Consider the following 26,685-nt stretch of genomic DNA (forward strand, 5'->3'; position numbering starts at 1 on the left):
TTAAAATCAAAACTAACAAGTTACATTTCAGAATTTAAAGAAGATGGTTTATCAACTGACAATAAAATATTATTTTGTAATTTGTGTCAGTGTGCAGTATCATCTACACAAAAGTTCCTGGTGCAACAACACATTACAACTAGTAAACATCAGGCCAACAAACAACTAAATTCCAAGCAGAGACAATTGTTTTTAACACAACCAACAACATCGAATGTAAGATCTGAGTTTAACATCGACCTGTGCCGTTCTCTCATCTCTGCTGATATTCCTCTCTACAAACTAAAGAATAAGGTCTTCAGGGAATTCCTTGAAAAATATACTCAACATACAATCCCGGATGAGTCAACACTTAGGAAGACGTATGCTCCATCCATCTACGATGAGACAATACAGAAGATAAGAGATGAAATTAAAGATAGTTCAATTTGGGTTTCCATTGATGAGACTCCCGACAAAGAAGGTAGACTTGTTGGTAATGTAGTTATCGGTTTGTTAAGTGAACAATATTCTGAACGAATTCTTTTACATTGTGATGTTCTAGAAAAGTGCAATAACAAAACTATAGTTAAACTGTTCAACGAAGCTATGGGTATCCTGTGGCCAAAGGGTATTATGTACGATAATGTGTTATTCTTTATTAGCGATGCTGCCCCTTATATGGTCAAAGCTGGACAAGCATTATCTGTTGTATATCCTAAATTGACTCATTTTACTTGTGTGGCGCATGCACTTCATCGTGTGGCAGAAGTGGTCAGAGACAATTTCCCTAAAGTAGATTTGTTGATTTCATCAGTGAAAAAAGTATTTCTCAAAGCTCCCAGTAGAGTTAACGTGTTGAAAGAAATGTACCCTGAAATTCCATTGCCACCAAAGCCAATTTTAACTAGATGGGGTACATGGCTAGAAGCAGTTGAATATTATGCCGAACATATAGACTCTATTAACAATGTTCTCCTTGCATTGGACTCTGAAGATGCAGTCTCAATTGATACTGCGAAAACAGTTACCTGTGACATAAGTGTGAAGAATGACTTAGCTCACATTCAGCATACATTTTCATGCATCATAAAAACGCTCAAAAGTCTCCAAAATAGGCACCTTTCACTATCTGAAAGTTTTGAAATTATAAATAGTACTGTGGAACAACTGAATCGTGGTAGAGGTAAAGTTGCAGATGCAGTAAGAGCTAAGGTGGACACTGTACTTTCAAAAAACCCTGGATATGAAGAACTACAAAAGGTTGTTGCTGTGATGAGTGGTGAATCAACAGTGAAGATTAACTTGGACTTATCCCCAGCAGACATTGTGAAATTGAATTATGTACCAGTTACTTCTTGTGACGTCGAACGCTCTTTTAGTCAGTATAAATCTATCCTCAGAGACAATAGAAGAAGATTCACTTTTCAGCACTTGAAAGAAATGTTTGTAACCTATTGTTATGGTAACAGACAATAAAAATTGTGTTTTGTTGAAACTACATTGGAAGATAAGGTACGTCCATTATATTTTTTGTTTAGTTTGATTAAAATGTACCAATATTTAACGTACATAGTCATTTTTTTATAATTTTAAGTCCATATTTAATTCCATATTTTGGTAAAAATCCATATTTAATTCCATATTTTGGTAAAAATAAGTACATATATATTTACATATTTCATATATTTTTAGTCCATATAAATCCGTTCCCTGGTAATAACTCAAAAAGTGACTTTTTTGAGTTGTAACAGTCTCGTTGTGAGCCATCGATTTGGTTGAGGAAATCCGTTACTCTTCTACCATAATGTGGATGTGCACATTGTTTTGTTTGTTTCATGGCCTACTGTATATGAATATATATGAAATTGAATACCTAAATAGTATGTGATTGATTGTGAGGACACATTACGTTAACATGAATCTTCATCTTTTATAATTATTTTACAACGTTTCCCATAAGATACTGAGTAATTCTATCACGATACACTCTGGATTTTAAGTAACCCCACAGGAAGAAATCCAATGGGTTGAGGTCAGGTGATCTAGCTGGCCATTCAGTGTGTCCTCTTTTTCCAATCCATCTACCAGGGAACATTTGGTTGAGGAAATCCATTACTCTTCTACCATAAAGTGGAGGTGCACATTGTTTTGTTTGTTTCATGGCCTACTCTATATGGACATATATAAAATTGAATACCTAAATAGTATGTAATTGATTGTGAGGATACATTACGGTCATTCATCTTTTGTAATTATTTTGTAACGTTTTCCATAAGATACTGAGTAATTACAAAATGTGGGTTAAATAGCTATTACTATATTAATAAAATAATATTATTAAGAACTACTCTGGCACATGGTAGACGCTTCATATGTTACCGGATACGTGTACCGGGTATACAGTCCATTCCGTGAATCTATAGCTTGTTTGAAAATGCTGGGGTGTCACAAAGGCAAGGCAGTGGGTGGGCAGGAGCTCCCAGCCCGTGGCTTGCACTTCTTTTGTGTCGAACAATACATCCGTTTAACTCAAACAATTGCAGCTATTTCGAAATGCTATTGTGTGTCGGATCTTTTCTTCTCGAGGAGTTTGCGAATGTCCCGGCATTATACACTTTGTTTCGCAAAACAGTAAGCTAACAAAACCATTTTAATTGCCATCTATAGAGAACTAATTTAAGGGTTCAGAAACTTAATTAAACTGGTAACTATGTGACGAAGTTGGAATTGCCTAGATTCGTTACTTGGAGGAAATACAGCGGCTAAATTTCAAGTCGAACACTGACTAAAAACCTTGTGAAAGTTGGCAGCCTGTGTTTTCTTACTGTGCTGTATTGCATTTGGATTGGCAACCTTTTTTTTTCTGTAATATATGTTTCCAGTTGTTACCGATCATTTTTCTGAATCCGTTTTTCCGAAACCGTTATTCCTAACGTCTGCTTTTTTCGAATCCATTTCCCAGAAACCAAATTTTTGAGACAGTTAATCTAATGTATTTTCATTAACCATTATTTCCGCATGAGAATTTATGAACGTGCAACAATACTTTGGTGTTGCGAAACAATCAGCGTATTCCGAATCTCACCGGACCGGTGGACAACATTGACGTCACGCTGCAGCGAAATAGGAACAAAACTGCTGGAAGGTTCGATGGCTGTCATGGCGGCTATACAAGTTGTTGTCTGTGCTACGCTAGCAAGATTTTACGAAATTTCCGTACTGTCATCTCGTTCAAAGAAAAGGGAGCATAAACAATTTATTTCTTGAACCGGTAGTAATAACTGGTCCGTTGACATGTTCGCTCATAAGCCATTAACATATTGTTTCTAATAATAATAATAATAATAATAATAATAATAATAATAATAATAATAATAATAATTTATTTATTTAATCTGGCAGAGCTAAGGCCAGTAGGTCTTCTCTTCCGCCCAGCCAGACTCTAATTCTAATTAAATATATTTGCTTACATAGTTATTACATTAATATCTAGATCATAAAACAACATGAAAGTAAATGATGAAAATTGGATAACTAATGTTAGTGTGACAATAATAAACATTGGTAAGAAATAGTTATAATAATAATGATAATAATAATAATAACAATAATAATAATAATGGTAATTATAATAGTAATAATAATAATAATAATGAGATAATTTATATATTTATCTGTGATATATATAACCATTAAACATTGAGAAACCTGAAACAGCTATTATTGTTGACAATAATTGTTAGAAAAATATCTCGTTAGCCTATTCTTAAATTGATTTGATGTCTGACAGTCCCTGACATTACTCGGTAGGGAATTCCAAAGTCGAGGAACAGCCACAGTGAAAGAAGATGAATATGAGGATGTTCGGTGGGAGGGAATGGATAATATTGAGGAGTGTTGTGATCGTGTGTCTAGGTTATGATGGGTGGATAAATTTTGAAAACGAGACGCAAGATAGACAGGAGTGGAGAAATGTAATATGTGAAAGAGAAGGGAAAGACAGTGGATTTTCCTACGATCTTCTAGACGGAGCCAGGACAACATTTCGAGGGATGATGTTACGTGATCAGCCCGGCGAATATTGCAGACGAAACGGACGCACATATTATGAACACGTTGTTTCTACGTTGTGCTCATTACAAACAATACAGCAGAACACACCGCCATGACACAACAGTTCACGATGTCATTCGTCTGCTAATTCCCGCCATATACAAGAACCAATCAGATTCACTGATGGAGACTGCCACCACCTCTGCAAGCTGATGGCACCGGGTGCGACACCGGTGGAGCATCAGTGACTCCATCGTTGAAATTCTGAACACCGTGATGCCATCAGATTGCTCAGCGCTGAGATTCGGAATACGCTCAATGCTTCTTACATTACATTTCCAGTTAAATTTTTTGTGTTTTATTCACCTGTTCACTTACAAAGAAAAATGCAGAGAGAGGTTACAGTAGTTGCATCTGGAAGGAGGGATGAAATTGCTATTAAATGGATTCGTATATTTCAAGGCCATTCAATAAATAATGGCAGCAATACTGTAAATCAGCGCTCCTAGCGGTGAGCATCGGAATCTTTTAGTACTTAATAGACGAGCGATTTTTGCATAAATGTGGAATATTAAGAGTCTTTAAATAACCATATTTTGCGAATATAGCAACTGTTTTTGTGATTTATATTAAGTAATATCGCCATAGGCGGAGTTGTGGGAAGGGGCAGTGTCTCAACTCTTCTTCTATTAACCCTTAAATTCGCAAAGTATCCTATAGGATAAAACAGGTTATGCTATAATTTTAATAGAACAATAGAAAGAAAATTGGTAGGAAAATTAAAATTTCACAATATATAAATATTTAAAGAAAATAATCTGCCCTCAATGAGGGTGACCATAAAGATTCAGAATAAAAGCACTACAGAATACGAGGCGCATCCAGAAAGTAAGTTTCCCTATTTTTTTTTAAAGAACACACATTTTCAGGAAAACATTTATTGGCAACAGGTACAGCAATGTTTCAGCTATTTTTTTCAAAATAGCCACCATCAGAATTGAGACACTTGTCGTATCGTGGGATCAACTTTTCTATCCCTCTGTCGTAGAACTCTGCCGCCTGTGAATGGAACCAGCGTGTGGCAGACGTCTTCAGCTCTTCGTCGTTGCCAAAACGCTCACCGGAGGACAGGAATTTCTTGAGGTGCAAGAAAACGTGAAAATCGCTGGGAGCAAGATCAGGACTGTAGGGTGGGTGATCAAACAACTCCCAGCCAAATTCCGTCAAAACAGCTGCTGTCGCGCCGAGTCGTATGTGGACGAGCATTGTCATGGAGGACCACAACACCTGCAGTAAGCATTCCACGCCTCTTGTTTTGAATGGCACCTCGCAATTTTCGCAGTGTTTCACAGTAACGGTCAGCGTTCACTGTTTCACCTCTTGGAAGGAAGTCAATGAGCAGAATGCCCTACCTGTCCCATAACACCGTGCACATCACTTTCCGTACCGACAGCGTCTGTTTGAATTTCGTCCTGACCGGAGATCCACTATGCCGCCAATGCATTGACTGCTGCTTGGTTTCCGGGGTGAAGTGCGAAATCCAAGTCTCATCGCCCGTGACGATCCTGTCGAGGAACTCGTCGCCGTCATCGTGATATCGTTGCAGAAATGTTGCATTTTGTGTTCGGGTGTCAGGTTTTTCGGCACCCACCTGGCACACACTTTTTTGAACAGCAGATGCTTAGTGACAATCTCATGAAACAAGGATCGCGATATCTGCGGAAAATGGCTGCTCAGCTCCGTAATCGTGAAGCGACTGTTCTCCATGATGCACTGCCGCACCAGCTCAACACGATCATCACTGATGAGGGACGGTCGCCCACTGCGCTCTTCATCATGGACACTTTGACGACCTTCGGAAAACTGCCTACACCAGCGACGCACCATCTGCTTACTCATGATGTTCGGCCCATAGACCAGACAGAGCTGCCGATGAATTTCAATTGGCGCAATGCGGCGGCGGGAGAAGGAATAAGAGCTTCCATTTCGGACCACTGCTGCCACGCTACTGGCACCAGGCGGGACCTGTCCGGCTGGCATATGATTGATACGTCATAGATCTGTTACGCATGCGCAATTGACACGGCTAATTACGTTTACTTTCAAGGGGAAAAAATCTGGAAACTTACTTTCTGGATGCGCCTCGTAATTTAGAAAGACAGAAATTGTTTAGTAAAAAATTCAGAGGAATGCAAACACAACAGAATCGTCAATGGCCAAAATATAAATGGTAATGTAACATTTGGATTGAATCCTTAAGAATATCCAAAAAAAAAATTTTTAATTTCAAAAAATCGGAGTCCGAGTGCTTTTAAAATATCACATGTGAATTTAGGGAGTGTGCCACGTGCACCAAACAAAAGACCAGAAACACTCCACTGACTAGTGGGAAGGTTATATTTCTCACTTATATAAGGGATGCAGGACTCAAAAATGGATTTCTTCTCCTCATCAACGTGTTGTGCCTGCAGGGCAGCCCTCTCGAACCAGATTGTAGGATCAAGAACTAATCCCTTAGATTGAGTCCTGTGGATGGCTACAATATCTGCTCTTCTGTTCGAATCTAAGGATGAAACGCAGTGGATCTCCTCGTATACTTCCCATCCGCGACGCTTGAGGACATCAGCAATACCGGTCCTGGCCTTATGGTGTCGATTGTTGAGCAGCAGCTCCGTTTTTCGACAGAACCCCAACACGTGACCAAGAGTTTCCGTCTCGTTGCAGCCGGGATGGCGACAACGGGTTGTGTTGAAACTTCTGCCGGGCACAGATCTAACCGCAGATAGATTGCTGGACTTTTTAATTGCATTAATGTATTCTGAAATTGATAAATTAGCTTTTGAAGACGTCCAGGAATTTGCCTTGGGACACTCAGAATACAAGATTAACACCTTTGCCCTTATGAAGTAATTTACACCATGATTCAAAAATTGGTAGGAAAATTAAAATTTCACAATACTATAATATTGTACAACATATAAAATATGGACATTGCGATAGTTGTTTTCTTTACGGTCCGACAAGATTTAATAAACTAGTGTGAGAAATGAAGGTTTGCCAATTTAAGGGTTAATGTTAATGTGTATAGTACCTTCTAGTGCCCTACAATCTTCGAACATGAGAGATGCAACCAAGATATTATTACAAAACTAGCCGTACACGTGCGCTCCGCTGCACCTGTTAAAAATAAATATAAAGTAATTACGTAATTAAAATAGGACGTTTGATCCAGGGAACATTCGTGTTTGTTAGAAAGATAAATCGTTTAATATGTTACTTAATTGAAATTGTATTTAAATAATTAAATTGCGATCATTTTGGTCCAGAGACCACTCATTTGGTGCAATGACAATTCCTTTAACATGTTTCTTATTTGTTATTACACGCAACTATAGTTTAATGAAGATTGACATATCATTTAGTTTTATTGTGTATTTTTTATATTACTTGCTATATGGTTCCATTGAATTATGATAATAACTTAATCTTAACCCTTGTTTTCTACGTCTTCAGTAAATGGCGCTTGGCCCACTATGGTTCTGAAACCTTCAAATAACTTAAATAGTGATACAGCATAAACAGTGATATGTAATTATATTTCTTTCTTTCGAAAATGTAAGAATTCACGATCTCCTATGTACCATTGCCATGGAATGCCATGTTTTTTCTTCTTACTCAAAAATTTTATATTTTGCACATGGGAATTACTGCAGGAACAACAACGCTACAATCTGAGGCGGCGGTGAAAACGTATTGTATTATTATTTTAAAAGTCTATCAGACCTACCAAATTTTGCATAGAATAAAACTTATCGGAAATCATTTTTAAAGAAACGTTTGTTATGTAACATTTTTCACAAAAAACAATAATAAGCGAGATATTTCGATTTAATTCAGGCCCCGTTAAATAAAGTATTTTGAATGCCATATAGCCTAAAATCTAAATTACAACGAACTTAACTAATATTTCAATTTTCATCTAAATCCGTTCAGCCATTATCGCGTGAAATGTAACAAACAGACAGACAGATATACAAACAAAAATTTCAAAAAAGCGATTTTCGGTCTCAGGATGAATAATTATACATGTTAACACCAATTATTTTTGGAAAAGGGAAAATTACCAGAAAATTTTCGGCTACATGTTTATTATTATATTATATTATATTATATTATATTATATTATATTATATTATATTATATTATATTATATTATATTATATTATATTATATTATATTATATTATATTATATTATATTATATTATATAAAAAGTGCGTTGATAACGGATGTACTCCGATAAGAAAGTTTTTAATTTGTTGTGGCGGCTCTTGAATCTCAGAAGCAACAACTTTTACAACAGCGCAACATAATCTGCTTGGCTCATCACCCAATTTTTTTTTGTATTGCATTTATTGCATATATAGTCTATTTTATGTATTTTAACACGATTCAATTGAGCATAGTTAAAATTTGAATTATAAAATAATGGATTGCTAAGCTAACGTACTATTACTGCATACTAAATCAATACACTCTCGTTGTTCATTAATTCTCTGAGATTAAAATGAGTGTGTACATAAATATTATTTTAAGAAATACAGAAAACGAATGTACAAAAAAGCCTATCAAATTTTCTGTGCATAGGAATAGTTTAATAGCTTTCGATTGTTGTTGTCCAAGGCCCCTTATAGACGAAGTCATTTGTTATTTCATTGCACCGTCTTAGATGGCGTTATTTTAATTTTAAAACTAATTTATCTCATTAAATATCAGTCCTATTAAAATTTTGTAAAGAATAAAACTTATCGGAAAAATCATTTTTAAAGAAACTTTTGTTATGTAACATTTTTCACAAAAATCAATAATAAGCGAGATATTTCGATTTATTTAATTCAGGCCCCCTTATAACCCCCCTTTTAAATAAAGTATTTTGAATGTCATATAGCCTAAAATATAAGTTACAACGAACTTAATTTATATTCCAATTTTCATATAAATCGGTTCAGCCATTATCGCGTGGAAAGGTAACAAACATACAGACAGACATACAAAGAAAATTTTCAAAAATGCGATTTTCGGTTTCAGGGTGGTTAATTATATATGTTAGGACCAATTATTTTTGGAAAATCGAAAATTACCAGAAAAATTTCGGCTACAGATTTATTATTAGTATAGATTCGTCTTATTTCATATGAAAAACTAATTGCTGGATATGTGTTAAAATCCTTGAGCGGTTAAAACATGAAGGGTTGGGAGTAGAGGTCAGCGAATATTTTCATAACAAGGCCGAACAATATCATATTGATGAGCCTGGATACATAGGGGAGATTGAAGCAGGTTGGCTACAGAGGCACGTTGGCACACCAGTTTCATTTCAGATAATATGATCCCTGCTTTATAAAGCACGCTCCAGGGAAGCGTCAGACTTTTGTGGCAAACGGTAAAAGAAGGAAGCCTTAAAGCTGTTTTGCAGCAAGATAAGTAAATTTTCATCGTCCCGTGATTATTTTTTACAGGGTACATATGTAATATTAGTTGAACTTTAAATACATCGTTGGAAAGTACATTTAGTTGGCTCTGTTTCGTGTTAATTTCATTTCTATCATTCATTACTCTAATTCTTAATTTTAATACAAATCAAATATCTACACCAGAGGTAATTTGGCACAGTTATTATGGGGCAGATTGGCACGGTGTTTAACCCACCCCGCTGTGTTACTTTAAATGATTATATAAATTATACAATACATAATTTACTTATTCGTACAATTTCTTATTATATAAGTTCAATTTAATTGATTGTAAATATAAAAAAATATATGTTCATTGCAGTGAATGAGAAAATGAGGACTTCAAAAAAACTGACAGAGCAACTACTTTTACTGATAATATAATGTTACGAGCTGTCAGTGCTGTAAAGTTAGAAAACAGAAGTGTGGACAAGGGGCCAAGGATTTTAATATCCAATTCCAGACTCCCACTCGGCAATGTAGGTAAGCTACGGAGGAGGACATAAGGGGAAAATTGTCTACTGCGATATTTACTGACTGTCCAGTTAAGAAAGCACTAGAGGAGACGATATCGAAAAAGGGTAATTAATTTGTTTAAAAAAATACAAGAGGAGACTTTAGTAGTGAGAAAAGGAATCTTAAGACCAGTCGAAAGACAAAGAATGATTCAAGAAGGGAAAGTAATGAAGAAGACAGAGAGACATATTGCCTGTATCGTGTTAAATTCTGCTCAGAATGTGCACCAGGTTAAGGGCGGATACAGTAACTGGAGTGTAAAATATGGCACATAAAAATTTTACAGATGGAAACAGAAATTTTGTATGCATAAACTCCTTCTCAGATATCTTTTAATAAGACAATATGATATATAGTCATTTACTTACTTAAAAATGGCTTTTAAGGAACCCGAAGGTTCATTGCCGCCCTCACATAAGCCCGCCATCGGTCCCTATCCTGTGCAAGATTAATCCAGTCTCTATCATCATACCCCACCTCCCTCAAATCCATTTTAATATTATCCTCCCATCTACGTCTCGGCGTCCCTAAAGGTCTCTTTCCCTCCGATCTCCCAACTATCACTCTACATGCATTTCTGGATTCGCCCATACGTGCTACATGCCCTGCCCATCTCAAACGTCTGGATTTAATGTTCCTAATTATGTCAGGTGAAGAATACAATGCGTGCAGTTCTGCGTTGTATAACTTTCTCCATTCTCCTGTAACTTCATCCCTCTTACCCTAAATTCTTTCCTAAGAATCTCTTCCTCAAACACCCTTAATCTCTGTTCCTCTCTCAAAGTGAGAGTCCAAGTTTCACAACCATACAGAACAACCGGTAATATAACTGTTTTATAAATTCTAACTTTCAGATTTTTGGACAGCAGACTGGATGATAAGAGCTTCTCAACCGAATGATAACACGCATTCCCATATTTATTCTGCGTTTAATTTCCTCCCGAGTGTCATTTATATTTGTTACTGTTGCTCCAAGATATTTGAATTTTTCCACCTCTTCGAAGGATAAATCTCCAATTTTTATATTTCCATTTCGTACAATATTCTGGTCACGAGACATAATCATATACTTTGTCTTTTCGGGATTTACTTCCAAACCGATCGCTTTACTTGCTTCAAGTAAAATTTCCGTGTTTTCCCTAATCGTTTGTGTATTTTCTCCTAACATATTCACGTTATCCGCATAGACAAGAAGCTGATGTAACCCGTTCAATTCCAAACCCTCTCTGTTATCCTGAACTTTCCTAATGGCATATTCTAAAGCGAAGTTAAAAAGTAAAGGTGATAGTGCATCTCCCTGCTTTAGTCCGCAGTGAATTGGAAAAGCATCAGATAGAAACTGACCTAGTCATTTACAAGTTCAAAATTACTTTTTCTATCTCGTTTTTCTAGAATTCAGTTCTTCTTTTATCTTAGTGTTTAACTCCATGGTTATATATTTATGTGCGTTCATCATATTGAATCATTTGCATGTGTAAAAAAATAAATTCTAAATTTAAAAAAAAAAAATCTGTCATATGCAGTTTTCTTTTATTTAACATGTAGCCAATTTACCTCATCATGTGTCAATCTGCCTCCAGGGCGGGGTAAGTTGACTCAATCTGCACGTTTCAAAATAATGTAAAATTTCAAATTTAAATCGTGGTGAAATCTAAATTAAAAATCTCTCCACATAGGCAAAGAACTACGTAGAACGACCATCTTTGAGGATTTCATAAAATGCTATGCAAATTACAGAAAATAAATGAAACGTAAAATTTGAGCCAACGTGCCTCCCTCTCCCCTATCCGGTCCCCTGGCGTAGACAGCCTGATAACGCCTACAAGGTCCCAAAACTGTGTCCCTTCACGCCAGTACTTTTTTTCCTCATATAGCACTTTTTTCTCTGCAGACTGTACAAAGAGAAATCGACTGGTTTGATTTCTGATGTGCCCTGACGTGACAAGCAGCCTTTACACCTTTCACCTCAAAAGGCTCTTGATGCATTCCGTATTCCGTATTATGCAATATTGGACATTGTCCATTTTATGCGATGTTATGTGTGTGGGAGAGGCGCTTGTGAATTCCAAATGTGTCTGTTATCTGTGGTCATCTTTAGAAAGAAAGCCAACTGTCAAATTCAACTGAAAGACCGTGACGGCGAACCATCGCTTGAATAAGCAAACAGGTGAAAAAATAAGCACGGAGTGAGACTTCATTCATACTCAATGAGCAGAACGAAGAGAAAAATCCTGAAAGATTGATCTCTGTGCACGAAGACCGCCTGCCCAACCGCATTTGTTTTTCAGCTTACTTCTGCAAGGCTGGTTAGCGAAGTAAGCAAGGCAAAGTAAAGTAGATTAGATATCCTACTCCATCTTTTCAATCTCAATTTCGGAAAACTTTTAATTATATCCGGAAAAGTATATATTATAAAATTTCGGAGAAAGTAATTTTAGTTTCGTAAGTAGTAATATGAAGTTCGGAAGATGTAAATTAAAGTCAGTTTCAGAAAAAGAAAACTGAATTTCGGAAAAGATAAATCTAACTTCGAAAAGCTTTAATATTAAATCCTATTTCAATTATTTTTATTTTATTTTTATATTGAATAACTAATGGCTTGTGCAGCAAATGCTGCAAACTAAGTTCATTACACGTTCAAATAAACCTTTTTCACATTTATTTTCAATGAAGAATACCAGACATTCTGAAAGTTATTTGCTTCCATAATAATGAAACATAATCTCTCTCGAGCCAATACTGAAGAGAACCACGCATATAAATATCTACACCACACCGCCATTAAATATAGAAAAAGACCCAACCCCACTTGATTAATAACTATAAAAATATTTGATTTTTAATAATATTATTATCTTACGTAAGTTTTATAGCTTTCAGTAACATATAATATATTACCGCCACTCAATAAAATATAGAAATCAAAATCTAATTTAAGTTATTCTCTACATCTACTTATATAACCCCAAAACGTTTCACTTTCATATCATCAATGTAGCATTGATATGTATAATTAATGAAAAATAGTCACATCATGGCATTAACTACAATAATATTTCATTTCTAATGGTAATAATGTCATCAAACCACCTCAAGTTTTGTAGTTTTTAATATCCAATGCACAGCTGTACCCATAAAATTACACACCACAGAATCGAACCTGTAAATTATTTTTAGTATGTTAAGTTTTTAATAACCAATTTAATTTGAGCTCTAAATATGTCAGCATTCTTGCAGATCATGGCCTTCGTGTAATATTGTTTACTGTAGTGTGTGTTTTGTTTAATTATGAAATGCAATTAGCTAGTTCTCAAAACTGACGACAGATGTATTTTGGAGAGTAAGAAAATTATGTTGAAAAATTGACATTTCACTAAAAACTACTATTTTTCTGAAAAACTTTGAGTTCCAAGCTTCAAAATGAGGGGTAATTTATTAAAATCCGTTCAGCCGTTTTCCCGTAATTTCCATTACCAGTTCAAATTATATATACAGTGTGATTCAAAAGTCACGCTACATAGGACATCTCCGTTATTATTGCAAGTACAAAAAATAGTTTCAAATAAATGTTTTAGATATTGATACGTGTAGTTCATGTGCAAAATTTAAAGAAAATCGTAATAGCCATTTTCGAGAAAATTGCAAGAATCATGTTCGCGTTTCAAGTAAAGTACCAGTTTGGTTAGGGAAAATGCATCCAAAACTTAGGTGCCACATCTCTGGAGGGTACGAAACTTAAATTAGAAATGTGGTTTGGGTCGCGCGCCGTAATTAATAAATTGTGTTTTTTATGTTGACAGGTGAGTAAGTTGAGAGTCACAATGGCAAATTGAAACATTTTAGCACTTGAACCTTCACGGCTTGTGAAATTGTTCCACATGTACACTTAACGAGTAAGTGTTCAAATTGGTAGACATTTTGTTGACGGCACATCCATTCACGGTTGAGGTAACTGCTTCGCATATTACGTAACACTGCAGGTGTTATTTGTGCACATTCTCTCCTGATACTGCCCTGCAGTTCATCCAGTTTTCGGGGCCTGTTGCTGTAAACTATAGACTTGAGATGTCCCCAGAGAAAAAAGTCAAGTGGCTTAAATCTGGCGACTTAGCCGGCCATTCCACTGGATCCTTGCGACCGATCCAACCCCGAGATAACTTCATACAGCAATTCGCGGGATATTAACCTGAAATGCGGTGGTATTCCATCCTACTTTAAGAAAAACCCACGTCTTCTTTCTAGGGGCAGATCATCCAAGTAGGGCAGCAACGTAGCCTCGAGATGCTATCTGTACAGCGGAGCAGCGAGCTTGCTGTTCAGAAACACGGGGCCGATGACCACATCCCCGTGTATGCCACACCATACATTTAATCTTAGGTCAAACTATTATGAGCCTCTACAGCTATGTGGGGGTTCTCGGTTGCCCAGTACACAGCGTTATGTCGATTCACTGTTCCGTTCAAATGGAAACAGACCTCATCGCTCCTACAAATATCAGCTACAAGGTTTGGATGGTGCGTTCGTCGTTCAAGAAACCACTCACAGAATTGCACCCGAATATCTGTGTCATCCCCATGCAGTTCCTGCACGAAGTGCATACGATAGGAATGGGAATGATTGACGAATAGTATCCTGGACACGGACGCTTGACTGGTGCCACATTATTGCGCCACTTCCCTGGTTGACCGTGATGGACTGACTACCGCTTAGCTAGTATACTATCTGCGTTTGCATCTCCTGTTGCTGTACGAGGCCGTCATGAACAAAGCTCGGAACTTGGGGACTTGTGTGTCGTGTGCATGAGTAAGGTTACAGGTACAACGTATTCAAAGCTCACGCTGTAAGCGCTCAAGGACAGTCGTGTGTACTAAGAAAGTGGTCACATCTACGCACGAGGAAACTGTGTCATGTTGAAGCCAATGACAATCAGAGAATTACAAATAAACGGTCTGTTAGAGGAATTAGAAAATACATGTTATTCGAATGGGTATTATAGAAGTTTGAAAATACATTTTTTAAATTTTAGATACAGAATTTCGTGAAGAAATTCGGAGGAGATACATTATTTTCTACGAATGGAGAGTTTATATTTTGTAAGTTGTGCCACACACAAACTAAAGGCTGGAAACGGCATTCATTGAAAGACATTGCAGTCCCTTAAATTGGTGGAAAATTTGTCCATAGCCATGGATCAAGTAGTAGAGGGATCTGCCCTAGTAGTGACACACAATTTGAAAACTATTTTCGAGAAAAATTTAGGATATACTTATCTTTCCCAGATAAGAGATCAGCTAGCAACTGCTGAAAATCGAACAAAACAGTGACAGTTAAAACATTTATTTTAAGTTTGCTCCCGTCATTTCATGTGACGTGGAAATAAGTTTTTCTCGTTTCAAATCATGTTTAACTCACTGACGAAGAAGTTATGGGTTCAAAAATCTTCGAATGTAAGTAGTCATACATTGTAATATAATGTACAGAGCAGAACAGTAAATTTGATATATTGCTGATGTTTATTTTTATTATATATATATGCTATAAAATTACGTGTTTCAACCTACCACAATACTATCAATATGTTGCTTCAGCCAGAAACCACTTTTATAGCAGACCTGACGTACCTCCGTACTGGAAGCGGGAGTTTGTTGACATTGAAGTCCGTCGCTTAGCCACGTGCAAAGACACAAGTCCCCAAGTTCCGAGCTTTGGTCATGAACGTTTTTTGTCGTGGATACTGCCTTCTGTCTTGAACCGTTCCAGTAAACGACCAATTCTTCTGCTGCTTCCCGTAGACTCAGGCCTCCCGAATGGATGAGAGCCATTTCTACCCTCTCAGGAATTGTGTACATTGTCTGTTGCTACCCGGTTCACTGGTGAAACTAGCACTTACTCACCTGTCAATACAAAAAACACAATTTACGGCACGCGACCCAAACCACATTTCTAATTTAAGTTTCGTAAGCTCCAGAGATGTGACACCTAAGTTTAGGATGCATTTTCCCCAACCAAACTGGTACTTTACTTGAAACGCAAACAGGTTTTTTTTGCAATTTTCTCAAAAATGGCTGTTACGATTTTTTTTTAATTTTGTAAATGAACTACACGTAACAATATCTAAAACATTTATTTGAAACTATTTTTTGTACTTAGACTAATAACGGAGATGTCCTATGTCGCGCGACTTTTGGATCACCCTGTATATACAGACGTGGACAAATTATTAGCAAAATTGGAGATTTTTATTATATATTTTTACAAAGTATGATTCTTCAATCTAGACTACAGTTGACATCTTTGCGTATTTCTAAATTATTAGAAAAATCGAAGATTTGTATTGTATATTTTTACAAAATTTCACTCTTCAATTTAGACTACAATTGATATTTTTGCATATTTACAAATTATTAGCAAAAGTGAAGATTTTTTTCGTATATTTTTACAAAATTCGACACTTTCATTTGGACTACAGATGACATTTTAAATATTTCCAAATTATTAGCAAAACTGAAGATTTTTTTCGTATATTTTTACAAAATTCGACACTTTCATTTGGACTACAGATGACATTTTAAATATTTCCAAATTATTAGCAAAAGTGAAGAATTTTTTCGTATATTTTTACAAAATTCGACACTTTCATTTGGACTACAGATGACATTTTAAATATTTCCAAATTATTAGCAAAACTGAAGATTTTTTTCGTATATTTTTACAAAATTCGACACTTTCATTTGGACTACAGATGACATTTTAAATATTTCCAAATTATTAGCAAAAGTGAAGATTTTTTTCGTATATTTTTACAAAATTCGACACTTTCATTTGGACTACAGATGACATTTTAAACATTTCCAAATTATTAGCAAAACTGAAGATTTTTTTCGTATATTTTTACAAAATTCGACACTTTCATTTGGACTACAGATGACATTTTAAATATTTCCAAATTATTAGCAAAAGTGAAGATTTTTTTCGTATATTTTTACAAAATTCGACACTTTCATTTGGACTACAGATGACATTTTAAATATTTCCAAATTATTAGCAAAACTGAAGATTTTTATTATATATATGTAGAAAATTTGACTCTTCACTTTAGACTGCAGTTGACATTTTTGCGTAATATTTACAAATTATTAGCAAAATTGAAGATTCTATTATATTTTTTTATAAAATTTGACTCTTCAATTTAGAATAGCCTATATTTGACATTTTTGCATACCGTATTTCTATATACTATAATGATAGAAATATGCAAAATTGTCAACTGTAGTCTAAATTGAAAAGTCAAATTTTGTAAACAGAATTATCATAAAAATCGTCAATTTTGTTAATAATTTGTCCACGTCTGTATATTGTATTAAATTACATGTAGTTGCACTGAATTAATGGTGATCATAACAATTCTTGCTGCCTTGGAAACGAATATTGTCAATAAAAGTAGTTTATTGAATGGCATTGTAACTACTAGAGATGAACAAAACTAACTGCCGCTCTCGCTCGCTGTGTTCGTCGCATTTGTCTTTCGAGTCTCGTCTCGTAACTCTCGTGCGCTTCGAGTCTCGCTCATCATTCTCGAAATAGCATTTGGTCGGCGTGGAAAGCTTTCATGACTTTGAATAACATACATAATTGAAATAAATAACATTATAAATGTTTAAATGAGACAAAAAGACAAAACAGAACAGTATCTTAGTTATCAAAATGTTCTGGTTCTATTATATGATATTACCTATGGTTATATAAAGAGAAAAAAACAATTCTCAAATAAATTTGCATTTCTAAGAAACATAAAACATAACGTTCATATCGTTTTACTTGAGATTGCACACTTGATCTCAAACATATGGAAAGAAAATTCCTAGTCTTTTAATAAGGGCCTAGTAATTAAATAAAGACTGGGGAACGGATTATTATACATTGAAAGATAGAGATGACGTTTCAAATAGTCTACTTGATAGTTTATACATATATATGAGTTGTGAAAGTAGATAAAAGTTCAGTCAGGTATAAACAACTGTGGCGATTCAAGACTGCTTGACGTTCGGGACTTCGGGAATGATCAGTCTTGACGTCTCGAAGCACTCACAAGCAGTCTTTACGTCAGCGACGTGGCGTATACAACGTTGTCGTGCGGGTTTTCGGCTTTGCGGGCGCTGTTAGTCTTGTTTTCTCGATCGTTTTTCATCTCTAGTAACTACAATATAAATTTCTGTTCTTTTGAGAGAATATACATAATCATTTTTATATTAATGTTCATACGTATAATAAAATTATGAAATATATGCTCTTACTATAGCTAAAAAATATAAGAAAACAGTCAAATCCTAAATAAACTTCATTATTTTCTAAGTTTGATATAATTTTCGATATTAGATTTACATTTTCCGAAATAAAGTTTATTTTTTTCTAAAAATGAATTAACCACTTCCGAAATTGAGGTTAACTCTCAGAAATTGCGGTTAAAGAGATTATACGAGTTGTATGTAGCCCAGGAAACTTGCGTATGTATTTGTTCACACTGCAATGGGTATATACCCGGTGGCAGTGGTAACTAATTACACTCAATAATGACAATAATAAACGTATTAATTAAAAATGCAATTAATAATAATAATAATTAATACTAACAATAATTTATCATAATAATAATAATAATAATAATAATAATAATAATAATAATAATAATAATAATAACAGGGAATATCCTAAATTAAATGAAGCACGATCACTTAAAATAACATTTAAAATAAATCTAATTTGTATCTTAAACCTAAGTTCGAACTAAAACCCACGAGTATGATATGTTCATATCTGCACAAGTACCTTTCAACATTATACTCATTTCGCTGTCAACTCACTCACTGCACTGGAACTACGACACATTTCACTGATTCTATCCTGATTTCACTAACACTTCAAAAACATTTTATTGTTCAAATAATTTGCACTGCCACTAACAACTATAAAACTTCACTGACAGGAACACGTTTCACTTACACTACACACTTCACTGACACAACATAATTCTTCACTGATACAACACTTCAATAACAAAATATCATTTACACCCTTTAAATACGTCTATTAGTAAAGTCCTTAAGCCTTGGATCTAGATATAGTCTATATACATCGTGAACAGTAAATAATGTCATTAATTTCAAGGAGTTATTCTTTGAGATTATTTGGGACAAAAAAGTTTAATTCAATTTTGCTCCTTTTTGAGATAAAAATTGTTTTATATTAAACATGTCATGCCGTGTCTTATGAAAGCCTTTGATTGAATTCCCAATATGCTCAGTCAATTTAAGAGAGCAATGCATTATGGTAATAAATGATTGATAGAATTTTAGTTTTGTCCTTTAAATGTGCAGAAATTTGATCCAAACAAATGTAACTTTTCGTTTTACAAAGGAATTTTACAATGTTACATTTTTTAGACCAAATTTCTGCATGTATTATGCCAGTGATAAATGAAACGACAGTTTCATCAGTTCCGTCCCCATCTTCTGAGAATCAGAAGCCAACACTAGGCATTCACATTTAAATTAACGTTGGATTATTATAAGAGCGCCATGTTACTTGAATATGTCTTGCCGAAACATGTCCAGACAAGGTCTTCCTGGATTGGCTGAAAGACATTTATTTCGTGTGTTTAAAATGTGGAGCAGCTTCCTTTAACAAGAGACTTTCAGAACTGCGAACGCCTTGACTGGGGGTCTATGTTCTCAATATTGCAGAAAACACATTGAGATATCCTGCAGTTCTTTTAACACGAAATACGATAGGCTGCTGAGTTCAACATGCAAGAACATTTATGTAATTAATGTTTCTCTCGTATCTGATACAGCCCAACTTTTTAAAACTTTATTTAAACACATTTCTTTACTCTTCTGTTAAACTATTTATAACACTTCAAAATACAGTTCTTTCGTGAGAGACCCTCCAAAAACATTGTACATCAGTTTCCTGTTCTGAATGATTTAGTATTTATCCTTGTGCATAGTTTACACGTATTGTGAGGTTATGCTATGCATATCTTATGTATTTAAAAATAGTATTTAGTTATTCAGGCTCTCCTGTTCTGTTCTTCTTGGTTTCTCTGACATTATGTGATTTTTTTATATTGCTGGACAAAGAAATTGAATGCTTGGTTATAACGACATCCAAGGGACCTTGAAAATTATGTTGTTATAAATGAGTGTCGTAGTAACCGAGATTCATATTATCAGTCTAGTGAGGTGGAAAATGAAAAATAACAAACTTAATTAGGCTTATTTTAGATTTTCATGCATACACTTTTAAGCATACCATGAACACAATAAAATACATGTACAATTATAAATACAGTATTCTGTATTAAAACAGTTTGTTCATTACCCACCAAACTTATTTACTGAGGAGTGAAGTAATCAGTCATTTTACTCTGTTGTCTCCTACTTGCCCAATGTACACTTTCTAAATTAAATTCTATGTTCATTATTTCAGTTGCAATTTCACTGCTCCCTCTCCTAGCTTCATACTCCCTCCTCTAGCTTCACAGAAATCTTCACAATTGTAATGGCTTCTAAAGCGTCACTCACTTCTTTTAGTGCCCATACTGCGTTAAAATGCGTGCACTTAAGTGAAAACTTCCTGTCGAAACTGACCGCATGCAGGTACCATTAATACCGCATGAATTCGGGCAGGTTACAATGGGGTGGGGAATCTGCCTGCATTCCAGAGGTCTGTGATAGAAGGGAACAGTAAAGTATTTGCCAGATTTCAGCAAAATATTTCATAAAATACTTTGGTTCTTAGAAAATTGTATTCCAAACTGAGGTTGAAAATGACGTTATATGCGAGGTAGACGCATATACGTTTGTCGTATTAAGCAAGGTAGGAAAGCATATGTCTTAAGGGGAATTAGTTGGACCACAGAATATTTGACGTTATAGGCGAGGTGTCGCACAAAACGAGGTCGCTATAACCAAGTTCTACTGTATTTGTTCGGATCAAATTTCTGCACATTCAAAGAACAAAACTAAAATTCTTTCAATCATTTATTATCATAATATTCTGTTCTCTTAAATTCAATATTGAATATTGTATGTATTTATTCACACTGCAAATGGGTATATACCCGGCGCCAGTGTAACTAATTACACTCAATAATGACAATTATTTTTTGGTGAAAAATGAGTAAATTAAAAAAAATCTTTAAAATACTCTGTGATATGTGTGGAATGCATAGCATAACATTTTGTGGGTATTTGTGCCCTTATCGGATGTTGAGTCGCCATTTTTAAACTTACTGCGTTATGGATTTTTAAATCACTCGCTCACTTTTATTGTTGTTTCCGGTAAATTAAATTTAAAAAAAAAAAAAATCTTCTTTAAAATACCCTTTGATATGTGTGGAATGCATTGCATAACATTTTGTGGGTATTTGTGCCCTTATCGGATGTTGAGACGTCATTTTTAAACTTCCTGCGCTATGGATTTTTAAATCACTCGCCCACTTTTATTGTTGTTTCCGGTAAATTAAATTTTCAAAAAAAAAATCTTCTTTAAAATCCCCTTTGATATGTGTGGAATGCATTGCATAACATTTTGTGGGTATTTGTGCCCTTATCGGATGTTGGGACGTCATTTTTAAACTTCCTGCGTTACGGATTTTTAAATCACTCGCTCACTTTTATTGTTGTTTCCGGTAAATTAAATTTTCAATTTTTTTTTCTTTAAAATACCCTTTGATATGTGTGGAATGCATTGCATAACATTTTGTGGGTATTTGTGCCCTTATCGGATGTTGAGACGTCATTTTTAAACTTCCTGCGTTATGGATTTTTAAATCACTCGCCCACTTTTATTGTTGTTTCCGGTAAATTAAATTTTTAATTTTTTTTTTCTTTAAAATACTCTTTGATATGTGTGGAATGCATTGCATAACATTTTGTGGGTATTTGTGCCCTTATCGGATGTTGAGACGTCATTTTTAAACTTCCTGCGTTATGGATTTTTAAATCACTCGCTCACTTTTATTGTTGTTTCCGGTAAATTAAATTTTCAATTTTTTTTCTTTAAAATACCCTTTGATATGTGTGGAATGCATTGCATAACATTTTGTGGGTATTTGTGCCCTTATCGGATGTTGAGACGTCATTTTTAAACTTCTTGCGTTATGGATTTTTAAATCACTCGCCCACTTTTATTGTTGTTTCCAGTAAATTAAATTTTCAAAAAAAAAAAAATTCTTTAAAATACCCTTTGATATGTATGGAATGCATTCCATAACATTTTGTGGGTATTTGTGCCCTTATCGGAGTTGAGACGTCATTTTTAAACTTCCTGCGTTATGGATTTTTAAATCACACGCCCGCTTTTATCGGTTTCCAGTAACTTAATTTTTTTTTTTTTTTTTTGCTACCTTGCCAGACAGAAATGAATATAATTTCTGAATTGTTAAAGATACATGCATGAAATTTAGAACACACATTCTTTAGACTATTAGGAAACTTTTCTCTGTAACAGAATTTTGTTAATTGATTTCATTTAAAAAATACGTCCTTTTGTTTGCAAGAAAGGAAATCAGAAAATTGTTATTAAATTTTAATTGTTTATTTCACAAAGGTAGGGACTAATATCAAAATTCTGTTACAGACAGTTTGTAGAACATGCTTTTCCAAATACATTGCAAAAACTGTTTGAATCTATCTTTAAAAACGGTTTAGATATATCGGTTTTAGTACAATCCTGCATTGGGTATATATTTTTTTTAATTTGGGCCTCCAAATATTTTTTTTTCAAAATATTTTATTTGGTTGAGTTGCCACAGCTATGAACTCTCTACATACAAAAAATTAATATTTTACACCAAATAGGAAAAAAGGTTAAAAATTGCCATCCTCTCCCCTTAAAGGGCAAAACTAAAATTGTTTCAATCATTTATTATCATAATACTCTGTTCTCTTAAATTGAATATTGAATATTGTATGTACCTATTTATCCACACTACAAATGGGTATATATCCGGCGACCGTGTAACTAATTACACTCAATAATGACAATTAATAATAAACATAACTAATAAAAACTACAATTAATAAGTTAATAATAATACTTATAATAAGGGCGTACTTGTGAACATTAGTGTCTCCGATCATTACAAACGTTTCTACGCGGAAGAGGCGGCGGCATTATGGTCCACCGCCTCCCGACCAATTAGGGAGACACGTGGCTAACGATCATCCTTCGCCAAGTTCACTGATGGCGATGGATAACACCTCTAGCGAGCCCACACACGGCGTCTTCCTCCGACAGCAGTATCTACTTCTTATGATGTAAGGTCGCAGCTAGCGTGAAGCTAATAAAAGGCAATTAAAGGAGATGCTTGTTAACGCCTTACAATGATGACCTTGCATGTGACGAACTGCCTCATCTGGTACGAGTAGGTGTGCTGTAACGACCAGCAAAACAGCCTGCAAGACAACGCAAGTCCAGTGAGAAATTATCTATCTATCTATCTATCTATCTATCTATCTATCTATCTATCTATCTATCTATCTATCTATCTATCTATCTATCTATCTATCTATCTATCTATCTATCTATCTATCTATCTATCTATCTATCTATCTATCTATCTATCTATCTATCTATCTATCTATCTATCAGTAGTCTTTCTGTCTGTCTGTCTATCGATTATTAATGTAAGTTATTCATTTATTCTATTAGAAATTTGTTTATTTTTGTATATATTTACATAGATCATATATTACGATTATGGAAGTATTTGTTAATATTGATTTATTTATTATAATTTATTTGTTTATTTTCTTATTTCCTTGTTTCCTTATTACCTATTTCCTTATTTATTTATTTATTTATTTATTTATTTATTTATTTATTTATTTATTTATTTATTTATTTATTTATTTATTTATTTATTTATTTATTTACTTATTTGCTTGCTTATTGATTTGTCAATTTATTTATTTATTTATTTGTTTATTTATTTAATTCTTTATTTATTTATTATGTACTTATTCTTTTTCTTATATCCTTCATAATCTATTTTTTTATTTAATTCTTTATTTATTTACTTACTTACTTACTTTCTTACTTACTTACTCACTCTTATTTACTTGTTTGCTTGCTCGCTTGGTCGCTCATTTATTTATTTATTTATTTATTTATTTATTTATTTATTTATTTATTTATTTACTTATTTACTTACTTACTTACTTACTTACTTACTTACTTACTTACTTACTTACTTTCTTACTTACTCTTACTTACTTGTTTGCTTGCTCGCTTGGTCGCTCATTTATTTATTTATTTATTTATTTATTTATTTATTTATTTATTTATTTATTTATTTATTTATTTATTTATTTATTTATTTATTTACTTACTTACTTACTTACTTTCTTACTTACTCTTACTTACTTGTTTGCTTGCTCGCTTGGTCGCTCATTTATTTATTTATTTATTTATTTATTTATTTATTTATTTATTTACTTACTTATTTACTTACTTACTTACTTTCTTACTTACTCTTACTTACTTGTTTGCTTGCTCGCTTGGTCGCTCATTTATTTATTTATTTATTTATTTATTTATTTATTTATTTATTTATTTATTTATTTATTTATTTACTTATTTACTTACTTACTTACTTTCTTACTTACTCACTCTTACTTACTTGTTTGCTTGCTCGCTTGGTCGCTCATTTATTTATTTATTTATTTATTTACTTACTTATTTACTTACTTTCTTACTTACTCACTCTTACTTACTTGTTTGCTTGCTCGCTTGGTCGCTCATTTATTTATTTACTTATTTACTTACTTACTTACTTACTTACTTACTTACTTACTCACTCACTCTTACTTACTTGTTTGCTTGCTCGCTTGGTCGCTCATTTATTTATTTACTTATTTATTTGTTTATTTATTTATTTATTTATTTATTTGCTCTATTTACTTATTTTTATTTATTTTTTATTTGTTTATTATTTATTTTTTATTTATTATTTATTTATTTGCTCTATTTACTTATTTTTTATTTTTTTATTATTTAGTTCTTACTTTTTTCTTTTTTATTATTTATTTATTTATTTGCTCTATTTACTTATTTTTTATTTTTTATTATTTATTTCTTATTTTTTTATTCTTTTATTTTTTACTATTTATTTATTTATTTATTTTTGTGTTCCAATTTTTTCTAATTAGGCTATAATTTCATTACACTTATCCCTTATTCATTTATTAATTCTCATTCTAATTTATTTTACGATCTTTGTATATATTTGTTTATCTTATTGTGTACTTATTTATTTTAGTATGTGATTTGTCAGCCTATTCATCTACATGTCATTACCATCACTCCAGGCGCATCCTTCCAATCAGAAGCTCCAGTATATCCTCATTTATTGTTTTTCGCCTTGTTCATCTCGATTCATATGGACTGATCATTTATTTGGGTTCGTTCAATTTTTTTACGGTTGAACAGCCTCGATGAGCATCTAATAGCGCAGGGAGCCCCTTTTATGTTAGGCAATAGGCATTGCGTTAATTAGTGGTCACTTCCTGTTCCGCTGGTTATCCAGTGGATTGGTATGCATAAGCTGCCCCATTGAGGAACGAAAATAAAGCGCTCCGCTCACTCTGAGGGGACAATGCAGCTTCCCAAAGCTCTGGAATTACCTACAGCATTTGGCTATTGCTATTCAGTGAATTTAGTTATTTTGTACGACATTTTTGTACTGATAGGAACACCACGATATATCCAGAAACTTGACTTCTGCCAGCAGCCCATGTTGCTACTTATAGTTCACCCCAATTACTTGTCTTTCGAATTCGCACGTTTATCTTCTTCATTTTTATTCCGATAGCTATGGTCTTTGTCTTTTTCTGCGTTTGAAGAGGTGAATTCCAAACTGGCCTAAGTCAAAATGACAAGTTAAGAGAAAAATGACAAAAACTGTTAAAATAAATTTGACGCTTCTAGTGCATGCATTTATTTTTTTCAAATAGAACAGAGATTAAGAGTGTTTGAGAATAAGGTTCATAGATAAATATTTGGGGCTAAGAGGCATGAAGTTGCAGGAGAATGGAGAAAGTTACACAACGCAGAACTGCATGCATTGTATTCTTCACCTGACATAATTAGGAACATTAAATCCAGACGTTTGAAATGGGCAGGGCATGTAGCACGTATGGGCGAATCCAGAAATGCATATAGAGTGTTAGTTGGGAGGCCGGAAGAAAAAGACCTTTGGGGAGGCCGAGACGTAGATGGGAGGATAATATTAAAATGGATTTGAAGGAGGTGGGATATGATGATAGAGACTGGATTAATCTTGCTCAGGATAGGGACCGATGGCGGGCTTATGTGAGGGCGGCAATGAACCTACGGGTTCCTTAAAAGCCATTTGTAAGTAAGTATATCATTATTATTGTTATTATTATTATTATTATCATCATAATCATCATCATCATCATCACTCTGAAAACAGTTCTTCACTAAATCCTCCAAGTGGATGTTGAACAGGGTAGGTGATAAAGGGCATTACAATACACAAAACTGTAAACAGGACTTTCGTGGTTCGAATCCTGCCTGGGAAGGAAACTTTTTTT

This window comes from Periplaneta americana, chromosome 6 (assembly GCF_040183065.1).
Source record: "Periplaneta americana isolate PAMFEO1 chromosome 6, P.americana_PAMFEO1_priV1, whole genome shotgun sequence".
Taxonomy (NCBI): domain Eukaryota; kingdom Metazoa; phylum Arthropoda; class Insecta; order Blattodea; family Blattidae; genus Periplaneta; species Periplaneta americana.